Source organism: Alexandromys fortis, unplaced genomic scaffold, assembly GCF_014885135.2.
Source record: "Alexandromys fortis isolate MF-2015 unplaced genomic scaffold, M_Fortis_MF-2015_v1.1 scaffold_27, whole genome shotgun sequence".
Classification (NCBI taxonomy): domain Eukaryota; kingdom Metazoa; phylum Chordata; class Mammalia; order Rodentia; family Cricetidae; genus Alexandromys; species Alexandromys fortis.
This window is the reverse complement of record NW_026067952.1, coordinates 1,571,213-1,588,992: the sequence shown is the minus strand read 5'-3', so window position 1 is coordinate 1,588,992 and position 17,780 is coordinate 1,571,213.

Genomic DNA, 17,780 nt, shown 5'->3' with positions numbered 1-17,780 from the left:
TACTCCTTACTTCCTACTTCAGAACCACAGCCATGGGAATCACTAGTCTCTGTGTGTGTGTTTTCATTTTTATTGTTTTTGGACTGTGACATGGGCTCTTTCTCTGTTGTCCAGGTGGGCTTCAAATCTGTGATCCTCCTGCCTCAACCTCCTAATTACTGAGATTACAGGCATGCATTGCCATGCCCAGCATGACAGCGTGTTTATAAAATGCAATCATTTCACTTCCTGCTTAAACCCTGTCTAAGCTCCCTTTCCCTATAGGGTCAGAGCCACAGCTTCTCCCGGGGGCCCTGAGGCCCTGATGCCCTGCACGAGTGCCTGGAACCACGACAGAATGCAGACTCTGTTCCACGCCTCTGACTAGCCTGGTTTTGCTTCTGTTTGGACTTAAGCAGACACCACCATACCCCCACACCCTTGCAGACTTTATATTTGGCCGGATTTTCCTTTGGGCTCAGTTTAAATATTCCCTCCTCCAAGAGATCCCCAGACCCATATTTTAAGTGGCCCCTCCTGTCCTACCTGTACTTCTTACTTCTTCTTGGTCACACACACACACACACCACAGGCATTTGCTTGTGCCTTTCCTCACTGTGACACAGTCCCTTCCACACAAATGATGTCATCATGAAGGCAGGAACCGTATTTGTTACTTTTCTCATGACTGCGACAAAGCACCATATGAGAAGCAATTGGGGGCTTTGTTCTGGCTCACGGTTCTATGGGATTGTTCCGTCAGGGTTGGAAAAACCTGAGTTCTGAGAGGAAAGTCATAGTGGATGGAGCAGGAGGATGGCTGTACACACTGTAGTCAGGTGACAGTATGAACAGGGAATGAGGACCTCAAGTCCCACCCCCAGAGACCATTTCCTCCAGTAAGTCTCCACCCCTAAAGGACTCCAAGCTTCCCAAACTGAGCTGAGGACCAAGTGTTTTGAAATACACGTGCCTACTGCGGGGGTGTGGGTGGGGTGGAGGCGTTGACATTTCGAATGCAAATCACAATGCCAAGCCTGGCTGTGTCATTAGCTTCCAGATCCCATCACCTAGAACAGTGCCAAACATCTAAGGGCTCAAAAAATATGGATAGAATAATTAAGTGACTTGATTAATTAATGCATGCACGAATGCACTCTGGAGCTGAGGAGAATTTTTTTTTTAAAGAAAATGGATTGCTGCTGAGTGCTGCAGAAAAGAGCCTGAGATTTCAGTGGTTTGCCAGGCTGAACGGGCTGCTGGGAGGAAGCGCAGAGACTTGGGCTTTACAGGTCAGCTGGGCCGCCATGCTGATCGGGCCTGGGCTCTGTGTATGTGGCTACTGCGGCAGGACAGCAAGTCTGCTGTGTGGGCATCCTGAGCTGAGCATAGCAGCTCACCAGGCTGGATCTCTATGCAGCTAGAACACCTTTGACCTAAGGCACTTCTGCAGGTAGTCGGTTGGTAAATGCAAGCCTGTGGGGAACACACGGTCAAGGGTTTTGGGTATCTGATACACAGAAGTCCAAAAGAGTCATATACCCTCCCGACCATGTCATGGTTCAAGATACCAAAGTCAAAATCAGGCTGGGTTAGGATCCAAGAGATTTCCTGAATACTGGGCTGAAGGTGTGTGTGTGTGTGTGTGTGTGTGTGTGTGTGTGTGTGTGTGTGTGTGTGATGGAGAGAGAGAGAGAATCTTGCATCTGAATAGCCCTAGAGTAAAAACCCTATTGGCAGCAGGTGGATTTGCACACATTTTAGCTCTGATTTCCACTCTAAACTGCAGCTGCTGTCGCTGCCTGGGGACCCCTATCTTTTTACATGTTATTGTAGATCAGTTGCCCTCTGCTGCAACAAAGAACCCTCAGTGGGTAGTCTGGAATGTCTAAATCAGTGCCACAGAGAGCTTGACAGGTCAAGAAAACAGATAGACTGCCCCCCTGGGGGGGCGGTGAGACAGAGATTAGCCCTGAGCCCCTACTATCCGGAGGTCAGTCTCCTCCCAATGTCATAATGGTGGCCTGAGTCTTTCTCTTCCTCAGGGCAGTGGGAATGCATCATGGCTCCCAGCATCTTCAGTCTGCATGGTGAAGCACTCATCGGCTTTCTCTGATGACCTTTTGGCTCCTGGCATTATCCCTGCAGTTCTGGGAGAAGCTCTCCATCAGGTGTAAAATCAGTCATCAGCTAAACAGCGTACTCAGCCCGTGGGGACACATGGCAGTCGCCAGTTCATGGTAATGGGCAGCTTTAGAAGAATCCATTTTCTTTGACACGTGTCATTGATGGCTTCCTCTCTTCCATATCCCCCGTCACCGACGCCCTTCCCGCACTCAGCAAAGCCAAGCTTAAGTACTCAGCGTTCCAGCAGGGACAGATGGCGTGTGACTGCAGGCTCATTAAAGGACAGTTCAGAAAGATGCTGTTTAAAACCCACAGGCAGGATGGAGGGAGGTGGCAGTTAAAAACAGGGCACCGGAGCCCTGGACAGGCTGAGGGCAAGAACAGCGGGCAACTTCCAGAATCTGGAGGCAGGGGGGCTCTGCAGAGGTATGGAGAGGGTGTGGGCAACATGCGTGACTCCACAGTGGGATGAAGAGTCCTTCCTCGTTTCCTGCTCTATCTTCCCAAGCCAGTCAAGCCAGAGAGAAGGGAAACCTTCGTGCATGGAAGACATTGGAAGATGGAATTCTTCAACTCCTACCTGGCCTCTTATATGAGCAAGAACTAGGGTGGCTTCTGTCAACCAACTCAGAGATTGAAAGCCAATCCAACTAAATGCTTTCATTTATAAAAGTTGCTGTGGTGTAGTGTCTCTTCACAGCAATAAAAACTCTAAAACAAATTGATACTAGGAGTGGGGTATTGCTGTGACAGATATGACCATCTCTTGGAGAAGATCGTGGAAGGATTTTGGAACTTTGGGCTAGAAAAGCCATTGAGTGTTGAGACCTCAGTGGGATGCTGTGTGGGAATTTAGAAGATAATAATGTTAAGAAAAGTACAGAAGATGGAGGCCTGGCTTGTGAAGTATCAGAGGGAAGTTTAAAGACTCTATCATGACTATTTGTTATTTTGAATTAAGATCCTATGGCTCTGATTAGTTTGGCAGAAGAATCAGTCTATGATTAGTAAGATACCAGAACTACCAAAGCAAAAATTTGCTTTGCTGGGTTACTTGAGGCTGGTGGGCTGGACTAAGAAATTATTGGGGATTATGAGGAGACTAACATCACCGAGATGAAATCTTCTTGGAAGTGTTTCCCGAGAACACAGAGAAACTGTGTTCTAGAGGTAGCCACAGTTGTGCCTCATGCTGGCAGCTAGACTTGGTAATGTGTAGGAGTCACCTAGGTGGTACTGGTTTTAAAGGCACAAAGGGGTCATGAAGAGCAGCTGAAGTTTGGCAATATGAGAGGCCAGGAGAGGTCATTGGTGAAGGTCCAGCCTAAGTGGCAGTTGAAGGCCCAGGACTGAAGGGGCCATGTAAAGAAGTTAAGGGTTGGCACCATGAAGAGAGCCTATAAGAGGCTATTAGTAAAAGTGCAAGCCATGGGAAGTAAGCCAGTAAACAGCTCCCCTCCATGGCCACTGCATCAGCTCCTGCCTCCAGGATCATGCCCTCTTTGAGTTCTTGTCCTGACTTCCTTCAGTGATGAATAGCAACACTGAAGTGTAAACCTAATAAACCCTTTACTCCACAACGTACTTCTTAGACATGGTGTTTGGTTGCAACAACAAAAACCCTAAGACAAATTGGTATCAAGAATGGGGTATTGCAGTGATAGGACTAACCATAGTTTTGTTTGAAAGACTATGGACCTTGGACTATGGATTAGAAACGCAGTTGAGTGCTTAAGTGCTGATTAATGGGCCCTACTAGCAAGAGCATGGAAGACAGTGATGCTGGATGTGATTTAATGAACTGGGGGGGAGTGTATCAAGAGGTTACAGAGGAGAACAGTATTAGCATGCTGTCTAGAGATCACTCTGGTGATACTTTGACAAGGAAAGTGGTTGCCTTTTGCTCTTGTCCAAAGAGTCTACCTGAGGCAAAAGTGAAGAGGTTTAGATTAATAAAAGAAATCTCAAAACAGTCTAGTATAGACTCTGTTATGTGGTTATTAGTGGTAACTCTAATGAGGATTTATAATGAAAAGGAGCAAGCTGAGTAGAGTAAACATTTTGAGGAGGAAAAGAACACCAGAAAGTGGAATGGTGCTATGTCTTGTGTTCAAGGAGATAAACGGATTAAGAAATAGAATTTAGGGAGTGGTGACCTCAGGGCAAAAGCCTATCCAGCTAAGTTTTCAACTCGGGAAAAGGAACTAAAGGAAAGCTTAGAGCCAGGTGTGGTGGTGCACACCTTTAAACCCAGCACTGGGAAGGCAGAAAAAGCTGGCAGATCTCTGAGTTTGAGGCCAGTCTAATAAACAGAGTTAAGTTTCAGGAGAGCCAAGCTTAGGCAATAAGGACAGAAAGCTGATGAAGATGTAAAGAACAAAGAGGTCATGTTCCAGCCCCTGTAAGCAGCAAAATTTGGCAACTTCGGCCATAAGATTCTGGCTTTAGAGTCAGGGATAGAAGGAAAGGATTATGGAATTCACCTCTGCACCTAAAGAAAGCCGCTGAGGCCCGGCGTGTGTTAGAGGTATCTGCTATGGAATAATCCTGTACACTGTGAAAATGTGTTGCTCTCGTTGTTAATAAAAAGCTGATTGGACAATTGCTAGGTAGGATTTGGAGGCAGAGAAAATGCTGGGATGAAGAAGGGTAGAGTCTAAGAAGTCACCAGGAGATACAAAGGGAGTAAGGCATGCTAAGGGACAGGTAAAGGCAGAATATAGATAAATACAAGTATGTTAAGTTGTAAGAGCTAGTTAGCAATAAGCCTGAGTTATTGGACAAGCATTTATAATTACAATTAAGTCTCTGTGTTGATTATTTGGGAACTGCTGGGCATGGGGAAAAAAAGTCTGTCTACAGATGTCCCTGAACGGAGGCCTAGTAGAGAGGCCATTTTGTGAAGCTGTGAAGCTGAAGCCTGGATTGCCTTGGAAACCACAAGATGTTGGAGATGCCGGAACTGTTGGATACCTGCCAGAGAAAACTGCTAACAGGGAGTGGAACCAGCCCAAGAGAAGGAAGCACGTAGAGATCTGAAGAACATTTTGACATCAGACATGGAGATGAAGTTAGGAGCTTGCCCAGCTGGTTTTCGGTCTTGCTTTGGTCTAGTAATTCCTCACTGTACTCTCTTTACTACGTTTTGAAATGGTAATGTTTATCATGTGCCGTTAGATATTGGAAGTATGTCATTTTTTTTACTTTGATTTTACAGGGGATTACAGTTAAGAGACTGCACGAATCTCAGAAGAGACTTTGGACTTTTAAACATTGTTGAGACTTTGATAGACTACGGGGACTTTTGAAGTTAGACTAAATGTATTTTGCACTATGATAGTTACAAGTTTATGGGGGCCAGGGAGTAGAATGTGGTAGTTTGAATGTAATTGGTCCCCATAATCTCATAGGGAGTGGCACTATCAGGAGATGGGACTTTGTTGGAGTGGGTGTGGCCTTGTTGGAGGAAGCACGTAGCTGTGGGAATGGGCTTTGAGGTTTCCTATGCTCAGGATCCACCCAGTGTCTCAGTTCCTGTTGCCTGCAAGATGTAGACTCTCAGCTCCTCCTCCAGGACTATGCCTGCCTGCATTCCGCCATTCTCTCTACCGTGATGACAACAGACTGGACCTCTGAAACTATAAGCGAGCCAACCCAACTAAATGTTTTTGTTATAAGAGATGCCATGGTCATGGTGTCTCTTCACAGCAATAAAAACCCTAAGACAGGAGGAAAAGGTTGTTGGGTGATCAGCATGGCTCATCTAGAAAGGAAGGGAAACTTGGGTGCTGTAGAGATGGCTCGGTCAATGGAGTGCTCGCTGTGTAAGCGTGAGCTTGATCCTCAGCACCCATGGAAAAACAGGGAGCAGAGGCCCATGCTTGGAAAATTAGCAACATCCAACAGCAGGGGGTTCCCAAGGCCCACTGACTAGCCAGCCTGGCCTAATTATCAAGCCAGGTGCCATGAGAGATTCTGTCTCAAAAGGCAAGGGAGATGGGCCTGAGGAACCAGGCTTGAAGTTGACCTCTGACCTTCATGTGCCCCCACACCCACACAGACACCTGCACAAAGAGGAAAAGAGACAGAGGGAAGAGCGCTCAACCCAGGCTGTGGACAGCTGCAGTTAGAATTGTGAGCGGAAGCCTGCCAGGATAGCGGAAATTTGCATAGTCCCTGGAGTCCCATTTTTCAATCAACAATCACAATACAAAGCAGGGATTCTGTTGATTCGCTCCTGCTGTTCTGCAGGCCTTGTGCTCAGGAGCACTTAACGTGAGTCTCGGTTCACAGCCGTCCACAGCAGAAACTCTTTCATCGTCAACTCCAGCTGTGGATGGAGGACCTCATCGGATACCCTGTCCAGGTCACTTACGGGATGCCGGAGCAGAGACACCGAAACCGCAGTCCTCTGACCCTTTGGCGGGCTGCCCTGTGTGCCTCTCTGTTTTGTTGGTAGGTCAATGACTGACACAGTCGTGTGGTCTCTTTTCACAAGGCAGATTTCTCGAGCCCTGCTGGGCACTGTGGGAAGCCCTTTGCCATCTTATTTACTGGTAAGGCCTCATCTGCTCTGGCTTCCCAGAGGAAATCTGCGGCAGCATGCTGCCAGCCTCCCATCTAACTTGGAAGGAATGACACCTTCCCTTTCTGATTTCCCATCACAGGACCGAGCTCCCTCTGTCAGCCTACCCTGGACAGACTGTGAGTGTCCATTCTCACGCAGGACGCTGGAACTGCTGTCTTCTACCTCAAGGAACAGATTCCTCTCTTTGTTCATTGTAGCTGTGTGGTCCAGGTCTCAGCCCCCATTCTCCTGCTTGAATTCCTTGCTTTTGACTAAGCAGAACTTGTCTGTCCAGATGATGCTCTGCTGAGACCTTGCTTAGATGCTTTTTCTAAGACCAAATGCCAGCACCACAAGCAGGATAAAAATGTGTTTCTGTGCCGGCGGTGATGAACTGCTACTATAATCCCAGAATTCTGGGGGCTGAGGCAGGAGGATGAATTAAAGACCATCTGGGCTACATAACAGTGCTCTGAGTCCCACACCCAACCAAACAAGAGGAAGAGTATAAAAACAAGTAAAAATGTGTTTCTATGTGAGTGTGTAAGTAAGCACACATGTGCAGAGGCAAGCGATGTGTGGAGGTCAGAGGGCAGCCTGGGTCTCATCCTCACAAACACCTCCCATCTCCTTTGAGACATGGCCTCTCACTGACCTAGAGCTCACTAAATAGGCCAGGCTGCAGCAGGATCCAGGGACCTCCATCTCTGCCTCCCCATCACGGACATTATGGGCGTACACCACCACATAAATTCTGGGAATCAAACTCTGGTCCTTTTGAATGTGCAACAATCACTTTACACACTAAGTTGACTGCTCGGCCCTAAAAGTGTGTCTCAGTGTCACATAAGTGTAAACTTCCACAGCTAAAATCTGTGACTCTGTTGACACGGAGGGCCTGGGCCCCTTCTGTCTTATGGGTCTGCTCTGCTCAGGACCAAACTTCTCATGAGGGTTCCGGATGTGGGCTGTTCTTGATCTCATGTCCAGCCAGCATCGGGGATCAGGTGACAGGGGAGGGAATGTTGTCTCCATGAGACCCCTCTCATCTCAAACACGGCACTCTGGCGTATCTTGCATGAACTAGAACTTAGTGGTGGGGCTGCAGTAGCCATGACTCATGGCTGTCTGAAATCTCTGGTCAGAGAAGTGGTTACAGATATCTGAGAGGCAGCCCATGGGACCGCCAGGGTCCCCTACAGAGGAGTGGCCTTCTGTTCATTTGGCCCTGATGTTTCTCTTCCCATGGCCCCATGCTCTGGCCCCACCTCTCCTGGGACCCACCTCTCCTGGGACCCACCTCTCCTGGGACCCACCTCTCCTGGGACTTAGGCACAGGTTCCTGTCCAGGAGCAGCCTTCCTCCCCATCCCAGAGGCATCCTCTCTTCATAGTTACTAGCATTGATAACTTCGTATTTTCCAGGGACTTCTTGTCCTCCAACTTGTCACATTTAGAATTTGTGAGAACATGCTCACAGATGGCTCTCTATTGATTTACTATCCAATTTTCATATTCCGAAGCAAAAATAACTGTTTCTGCTCAGCCCGTCTGTCGGAACTGAGGTGGGCAGGAGAGGCTCATGCCCAGCAGACATGTGGGTGGAGCCTCCACAGCACCCACAGGCGTTCACATTTAGAAGACACGAGTTACTCGCTCCCCAGTCACTAGCTTTCCTCTGGCTCTTTAACGGGGACAAGAATTGATGGTTTCAGAAGCTCACAGTCTCTGAGACAGAAATTCTGGTTTTTAGGGTCTACACAGTCAGCAATGGAGTCTAGACTTCCCTGCTGAACTTGCCCCTGGGTACCCTGGCCACTCACAAAGCCTTCTTCACCCCAGAAGTCCCCATGGAAGCCTCAGGTGCTGCAGATACCTTGTGTGACTGTGTTCTACCTGTAGAGGAAGCTGAGGAAGCTTTCCCAGCATCCTCATGGAAGATGGAATGACATCTCTGCTGAGAAGTCCTCCAAACTCAGGATGCTTGTTTAGATTGGCAGGACAGCTAAACCAGGCCCAAGGAACAGCCTTGGCCCACTTCACCCAATGTAGGTCCCCTGCAGACAGCCACACTGACCAGCTCTCCTGGTTATCTCCCTCTGCACATGGTCTCCATCATGCTGTGTCTTGTTTTCCAAGCAGGAAGAGACTCTTGTTACCACAAGCAAAGTGCATGTAGGCTGAGCTGAGCCCAGCCGAACACCTGGCTGGTTCTGTTTGTCTCCGCCCACCCCCAACGGGCTGTCCCTCTCTACCCACTATGTCACTTGTCCCCATTGGCACACAGAACTTAGCACACCCTAAAACTGTCTCATCTGTGTGCTTTCACACGTATGTGTGTGTGCTTGTTCACATGTAGTACATGGGTGTTAGAGGCCTGAGGTTAATGTCAAATTCTTCCTCAAACTGTTCTCCATATTGTTTTCTGTGGCCGGGTCTCTCTCTGAACCTATAGGCCCCAATTCATCTAGTCTAATAAATCGCCTTGCCCCAGGATCCCTCATCACAGCTCCCGATCTCTTCTAAGCAGAATTCTGTGGCTCCCAGGCCAGTGCTAGGAAAGGGAAAAGGACCGGCTAAGGAACAGCAGCCCTCCAGTTTCCTCTTTGCTTCAGTCTTTGTCCAACGCTCACCACCCCCGGGAGACATTTCCATCCTTCTCAGGGAATTTTCCTCCTGTTCAAAATTAGATACGTCATGATTGCCAGAAGATTGGCTGGTGGGAGCCTCGGGTTCTAGAGGCATACGGCCACGGGGAATTGACCTACTCAGTACCAATGAGCTATGGCCCAGAGAAACTCAATTAAAGCACAGGGCACTTAAAGAGTGATATTTGAGTTCTATCCAGTTTTGCCCCACGGGGTCCAGGCTGGAGGCATGGATGAGCTACTGGATGTTGTAATGACCGCAGATATTTAGTTCACAGCACAACACAAATTCCCACAAGGGGTCCCAGCGCTGTCACTCTCGGAAATGTCATGGGATTGTTTGGTTCTGTTGCTTGCTCAGAAAACAGCTGACATTCCACAAAGGCCTGCCTGGTTATCTGTCAGGGAGAGCAATAATGAACAATATTAAATTAGGCTGTGCACACTTCTCCCAGCTACTCATGTACCCTGCTTTATGGCAAAATTTCTTCCCAGTGTTTGTCCACGGCTTCCTTCCAAGCAGAACTCATTACAGAGATTTCTTTGGGGGATTTTTTTTTTCTTCTTTTCCCTTTTCTGCTTCTTTTCTTGACTCTGGTTAAATAAATTATTGATTTGTTTTCAAGATAATTTAAGGGGTAATACAGTTGTGATTTAATAACTGCAGCCAAAATGCGTTCAGAGGAAAAACACTTAAGGGGTTCAATTAGGACTTCTTTTGTTTAAAAAAAAAAATCAAACCAACCAAACAATGACCCACAATGGTGGAGAATTCTGGGTGGGCTGGATGGACACGAACCTTCATGTGGCTTTAATAATTCAGGACATACCAGCTAAAGGAAAACTGACATTAGAGACTGAGGAGGCCCTCGCACACACCTGTCATCCCAGGGGGATTGGCCCTAGTCCTTCGGGACTATGGACATCAGTCTTTAGGGTACATTTGCTCATAAGTCATGAGAAAGCTAAGTTCAAAGTCTTATAAGAAATATTTGTTGCCTGGTGCCAAAGCCAGAAAACTGGCCCTGGGCATGCCCAGTTCCAAAGACCAGAACTCTCTTATGTAGATTCTGATGGCTGCTTCCTGTCTATTTCAGAACAACTGCCCAGACTGACTGCATAATGGTGCCTGTGCTCTGAGGTGGTGGTTCTAGACACTTCCATCTCCCAGCAACCACCCCAGCTCCCTTTCCAAAGAACAGCTTCCCCACCTGAGCCAGTCATGTACCCAGCCCAGTGGAGTCTAACTGGGTCAGGTCTGCATCACAGGCTCACCCCTGGAGCCCCATGGAGACCAGCAAATGCCAGGCGCCCTGAGGCAGCTCAGCACTGAGCTGCATAAGGAACACCATGGAGGCTCAGAGAAAGCCCCATGAGAAAGTACATCGCTATGGGTGAGTCGTCTGTCGTCTTGCTTCTTGATTACACAGGCTGGGACCAGCCAGTCTTCTCATGCTCCTGCCTCTGCTTATCCTTTCCCCACATGATGGACAGTAGCCCTTCAAACCCTAAGCCCAACTGAACCTGAAGTTGCTTCTTGTCAGGTATCAAGGCTGCTGATGACTTCAAGACAATACCTACATGCGTGCCCACAGGCCAGCCTGACGTAGACAATCTCTCCGTGACACTCTTCTTCTGGGTGATTCTAGCTTGTAAAAAGTGGACAATTAAACTAAGTATCAATGAACTAATGAAGCCTTATCTCAGACTTAAAACATTCTGGTGGCAGGCCTGATAAGACTGAGGATGGAAGATCCTACATTTAAGGCCTGACTGACTTTAAGGGCAGTCTGGGCAATTTAGCAAGACTCTTTGTCTGGGATCCCTTTGGAGACACACCTCTGGGTGTACCCATGAGGGCTTTCCTAGATTGTGTTAACTGAGGAAGACCCATACCAAAGTGGGCAGTGCCATCCCATAGGCTGGGATTTTAGACCAAAAGAGAGAAAGCAAGCTGAATCCCAGCATTCCTCACTCTCAGCGGGCAACGTGAGCAGCTGTTGCCAATGGCATCCCATGAGGAAAAGGCCTAAAGAAGAGCATATGGGATTGGGGACAGCTTATTGTCTAGAGTGCTTGATGTGCAAGTGTGGGGAGCCAAGTTCAACCCCCAGAAACCAACGTTAAAAATCAAGGTATGCTGGGGAGGCAGTGAGGGGCAAAGCCAGCCAGTTAGCCAAGCCTAAATGACAAGTGGCAAACCCTATCTCAAAAAACAAGGTGGACAGCTCTTGAGAAGTAATGCCAGAGGGTGGCCTCTAGCCTACGCACGCCCACACATGTGTGCAATCTCTCTCTCCCTTCCTTCCTCCCTTCCTCCCTCCCTCCTTCCCTTTCTCCCTCCTTCTCTCGCTCCCCCCCCCACACACACACAAGCACAAGCATGCACCCAAAGAAGTATATTCATTCAGTGGTACACAAACATATATTGTTCTGATTACTACATAAGCCCAGGTTGTCTTGAAAGCCACCTCGGCAGAATTTGGGGGTTCTTTTTGGAATGTACATCTTAGACAAATATGATAAAAACAATTTTAGCACGGTTGTGCTATTTTTACTTTATCAGTAGCCTTGCTAGGGTAATGTCGGTTAGAGAGAGGTGGCCGCCCTGCCCACTTCAAGCCTTTTCTTGGCACTACTGTGAGCAAGGAATATTAAAGCAAGAACTCAGGTGTTTGGGGACTTCTTAAGAACCACCTCTTATTGCAACTTAATTAAGAAACTCAGCTGAGAGGCGCTGGGCTATCAAACCGAGGGTGACGCCCCCCCTTCCACAGTTCAGGGCTGCAGAGCGCCAGGGCCTTTATTAGTCCTGCTCGCTTCCATGAAAGCAAAGTAGGCTTGTGCTCCACTCGGGGACTAATCCATTAGTCACTGCAAAATCTCCGAGGACAGGCAGGTCCATTTCAAACCTAATTTGCAGTTGGCTTTTCATTTTAGTGGTTTTGGAATGGAATTCATCTCCTAAACCCTAGAGTGTTTGGTTACCTCATGCAAATATTGAATACCCAGAGCGAAATTTCAATAGAACACTAACAATTTGCTTTCCTGGCCATCAGCCTCATTTGTCAAAGCCATTGACCCAGGTCTGTAAGGAAATGTCACTCTTGCCCCCTTTATAATGGTTTTATGCAAATACCTTTCAAGTCTTAATTCTGTGGAAATGTTTAGGGAGAAAGAAGACAGGGAGGGAGGATAGACAGACACCAGAGACAACTGGAAGATGGAGCGGAGGGAACTGGAAAAGGGTGGGGATCCTAGGAAGAAGCAAGAGAAGGAGACTGACAAGTAAGAATGTCCTGAGCATCTTCAATTGGACTGTCCCTGATACCCAGAGGGACGTGACAATCAGTGTTTGACAGCCCCCCCCCATCACCTTGTGGGGATGCCAGGAAGGGACAAGATAATGACTTCTCAGAGGATCAAAGGCAAGCTCCTGCCATCTTGGTGGTGGTTGTTTGACTAGAGAGTGTGAGAGAAGACAGAACATAAATTTAGCAAATGGCTCCCGAACATCCCCACATGGGAAGGCATACTTGGAACCCGTGGTAGGTGTCACAGGCTGCAGGGGCTCCCAGCTCCCTAAACTGATCTGCCTAGGAGCACTCCTGGCTGCTATGGTTTGTGGAGAATGTGCTCCATGGGCTCATGGTGACTGGGTCCCAGCTGGTGATGCTGCTTTTTTTTTGGGGGGGGGGTTGAAACTTAAACAGCCTAGCTGGGGACAGTGGCTTTCTGAAGGTGTGCCTTTGAAGGTTTTACTGGGTCTCCCAGTTATCCCATTCCAATTTCTACTCAAAATGACCTAAGACCTCCACCTGGACACACTCCTAGCACCAGGATGTTGTTCAAGAGCCCAAAGACTGAAGGTAACAAGATTCCATGCCAAGCCTTTGAGGCGGTTTTACTCAGGTTTTGGTCACAGCAAATGCAGAAGTAACTCACTCTGCGACTGTGCAGTGAGCCTACATGTCCTCAGCTCCCCCACTGAATATAATTCCTTTTTGCCAAAGAAATACATGGTTTCTATGCCAAGCTGTACATGACTGGGGGTCAAGCAAAGAGGTCACTAAAGTGTTGGGGTCCAGAGGCTTCTGAGAGGCTTTCTCAGAGCTTTGATTATGCTTCCTTAGTGGTCCCTCTTTAACTCCCAAACAAATATTCTTTGCATATTGAAAAGTACAACACACCCTTCACCATCTATATTGTTTCCATCCATTGGTGCTGTTGATAGTCCCAGTGGTGATTCCAAAATAAAAATGTAAATCATTAGAAAGCAATGTTCACAGTAAGTTGAGAATTACATACACGAGAATAGGAGGCTGATTCAGTCATTGAAGTGCGTGCTATGCAAGCAAGGTCTGAGTTCAGAGGCCTAGACCCTGTGTAAAATCTGGCCTTGGTGGTGCATGCCTGTATTTCCAACACTAGGGAGGTAGAGGCAGGAGGATCTTGGGGCTTGCTGGCCAGCCTCTAGCTCACTTGATAAGCTCTGGGTTCAAAGAGAGACTCTGCCTCAAAAAGCAATGTGTAGAAATTGAGGAAGACACTTGGCATCACACCCCTGGTTTCTATACATGTGTACATATATCTACAGATTCCAGGCACACATACACACATGTACACACATAGTCAAAAGCCACAGGGACAAAGAGTCCACCAAGTATGTTTCCCTCTGTCATCCCAAAGCATAGAGCCTTCTGTAGTACTGACATGTCTTCCCATGAACAATTGGGTTCTGACTCTGGGGACCTCCGGGAACTCCACATTTGTAAACAGTTCTGTGACCTAGATCTTGCCTCTGCTGAGTGCAGCTGCTTTTCTGGTAGATGATCACTGGAGCTGTTGTCTGGAGATTTTACATTATGTGTTCACCACAGAGCTTGGCCATGCCACTTTCAAACATCATGACTCCGTTTGCATTTCGTGGGTTTATTTTATCCAGAACAGCTGCTTTCTGGTTAAGACCATTGGGTTTTTTTTTTCCCCTCCTCATCTCTACTTCTAATTCTAGATGCTAGGTTTCTGCTCAGGGGTCACTCTTCACTGAGCATTTTATTCTAATCAACATATGATTTATTAGGCGATCCTATGGATGGGAGATGAGTCCAGACTTTCTGGCTCCCCATGCAGAGGTGTGGATCAGCCATGCTCACCAACTGCTTCTCATCCCACCCTCAGCTCTGCTGCAGGGGACTGTCTCGGCATGAAGCAACACTGCACACTGTGGGGGTGCATCCAGCCAGTAGTGATGTTAATACAATGTGCTTGGTTCCCTTCCTGTCTTTTGGGAGAAGTGTGTCCTTGCCTGCCACTCAATGCCAGAACAGCCAAGAGGTGGTTTTGCCTATGGTGTGTGAGAAAGCCAAGTGCCTCTCAGAAGCCAGCAGCCAGCTGTCTGCCTGGGTGAGTTTCTTGAAACTTGTGTCAAGAAGCAGCCTGGTCCCTGATCCAAGTAAACATAATGCACAGAACCACCCTCCCCCCACACCACTTATTTTCCAGGGAGGGAATACAGTCAGTCCTCATGACTGGGGGGATCTTTGTTACTGCAGCATACACTAGCCCACCCTGGCTAGCACACAGAGGCATGTCTAGTTATTTGAAAATTCTGAATCCAAATCTGTGACACGAAAATTTCTACTATACGCTTCTTGCCTTGGCAACCATGGTTTCATTGTTTCTCATACAGAGTCTTTCCTAGATGCTTTTACCATCAAGCCTGTATGGTCAGCTCAGTGGCTGGCTTCCGATGGGCACTGGAGCTGCTAACAGACTGTGTCCCGCTGCCTGCCACTGCCCTTGAGCACCAAGTCTCTTCTCGATGAGCTGATCCTGGCACTCGTGGTCGCTGACAGTTGTCAGAAATCCAATTTCCTGCTTTGACCCAGGGTCAGAGACACCGGTCAATAAGCAAGGAGGGTGTTCATCAAAACTCGCCTTAAATAAGAATGTAAACAGAAAGGTCTGTACAAGGGAAATACCACATACAGTGAACGGAGAGCCGAAGAGACGGGGGGGGGGGGGGGAGCCCGGAGACTCAGAAAAACAGATTAGCAAGACCAAAGGACACACAGCCCAGCATCCAGTACCCAGTGACAGACTCAGATGCTGCCCTGGGAGGCTGGTGGAAGGAAACCCCTCACTGTAACTCAGCATCAACACCCAAACTGGATTGTACACCGTGGCCAAGTGCGGCACCACGGACGGTCTCCTTGTGACCTGGAAGTCTGGTCTCTGCATCTGTGACCTCGGCAGACCCAACAAGGGCTCTGTCAAACTATGACAGTGTGTCAGTCACAACTATCTCCACGGGTCAGCCCAGCTCAGCCTGCTGGGAAATTCTTGATCGACGGCATCACCACATTCCAACGTGGCTTCAATTTCTCCAGCAGTTTCTTAATTGAAACCATGCAAAGCCAATACAGGCGCTCTGTCTTAAAGGTACAGGAGATGTGGAGAAAGATACTTGCTAACGATTGCCTCTTGCGGGAGGGTGGATGTACATGTGTGCTCACGTGCGTGGGGCTCAGCACTTGGTGTTGGGCGTCTTCCTCAACCACCTCTCCAGCTTTTTGTTTGCTTTCGTTTTTCCTTTCAAACAGGATCGCTCGCTGAACCTGGAGCTCACTGACAGGCTAGGCTGACTAGTCAGCAAACTGCCCCCTTCCGTCTCTGTGCCACCACCCTACCCAGGGCCCCCGTGCCTGGATTTCCCGTGGCCTCTGGGAATCTGAACTCAGGCCTTGGGCTTGCACATCACCCCAGCCCCAACAGTGATTCTTCTCTAGGTCCAACTGTACTTAGAGACTGAGGGTCTCTAAGGGGCACTCTGCCTTCCTTTTTACGCCACTGCCTTCTCCTGGACAGCCATGTGCTGCGGTCCCGTTGTTATCTGCTTACCCCTTTCAGGCAGAGACACTGAATACATGTTTTAAAGTTTAAGAAACATCAACTAATTGAAAGAACCTGTCCGTCAGCAATATTGGTTACACGCAACAGGAAACCTGAGTGAATAGAATGAGGGACTTAGTTTGGGTCTCTTAATAGCTTTAGGATTCTGATGATGTCATCAGAATCCGACCAGGGAAGTAACCATCAGTCTCTTAATAGCTTTAGGAACAGCTATAATGATGTCACCAGAACCCGATTAGTGCCTTGGCATCCTTGGCTCCTCTTTGCTTCCTCTCGGGATCATTCCTGAAGCATCCCCTGCTCCCACTGTAGGATGACAGCTCAACCCAGTGGAAAAGAGTCTCTGTCCCTCCCAGAGCAGCCACAAGTCTCCACACACCACGTGGGCATTAGTGTGCCATGTGCCTCTCCCTAGCCACTGAGAGGAGCTGAAGGAAGAAGGCCCGGTGGCCTCAGCCACTTATAGGGTTGATTCCAGCCCTCAGGTAAGAGTGAGAGATGAGTCCCGGGAAACTGGGATTCGATAACCGAGCAGGCTGGGCTGCCTTCTGTGTAGCTGCTGCCAAGATCATTCATTAGAAGGTTGTGAGCAGACGCAAGAGATGCAGAAGTGCAGTTTCAGGGGCCTTGTGTCAGAAGATAAAGCCCCTTACTTGGGTGAATTCTCGGGGTAGACACTGTGACCTCCAGGAGCCCTCGTAGGGTGAGGACACAGAGAAGGACATGTCTGTGCAGAGACAGAAGACCCTAAGGCAAACAGGTGGGGGCCAGAAAACGGATTCCCTAAACAGCAATATGGAAGGATGTGGTCCCCGAGATCCGGGAACAGCAATTGCTAGCAACAATAGCCCGCTCAGGTCAGCTGGGCAAGCATGAACTGATGGCGGGTTTACAGGCTGGGGGGAAAGCCTGAAGTTCTCCAGCAGAGCAGACCTGAGTGTCTGTAGTTCTAGGGTAGGAGCAACAAACAACACAGGGGAGACAGAGGATTGCCCCTTGAAGGACCTCAACCCATCAGGTCTCTGTACCCAGTTACCAGCCAGAGTGAGTCTGGGTAAAATTACTCTTCGGTTGGATCTCTCTCCCATCCCCTCCCCCGCCTGCTTTCTTAGAGAACCCAGGACCACCAGCCCAGGGATGGCTTACCCACAATGACCCGGGCCCTCCCCCATTGATTACTAATTGTGAAAATGCCTTCCAGCTGGATCTCATGGAGGCATTCCCTCAACTGAGGCGCCTTCCTCTCTGGTGACTCTAGCTTGTGACGAGTTGACACAAAACCAGTCAGCACAACTGACCCCTTGACAATCTGACACACAAACACATCACCGAGAAGCCACAACTTCTCATTGAAATCTCAACTCTTCCTTTCTTATTCATCCCCAAGATCTCACATTAAAAACACAAGTAACTTTAAAAGTCCCACAGTCTTTACAAATTCAAACACATTAAAATTTCAGTCCCTTTTAAAATAGCCAATCTCTTTTAAAATCCAGAGTCTTAAAATTCAGTCTTTTGACTGTGGGCTCCAGTAAAATAAAAAAT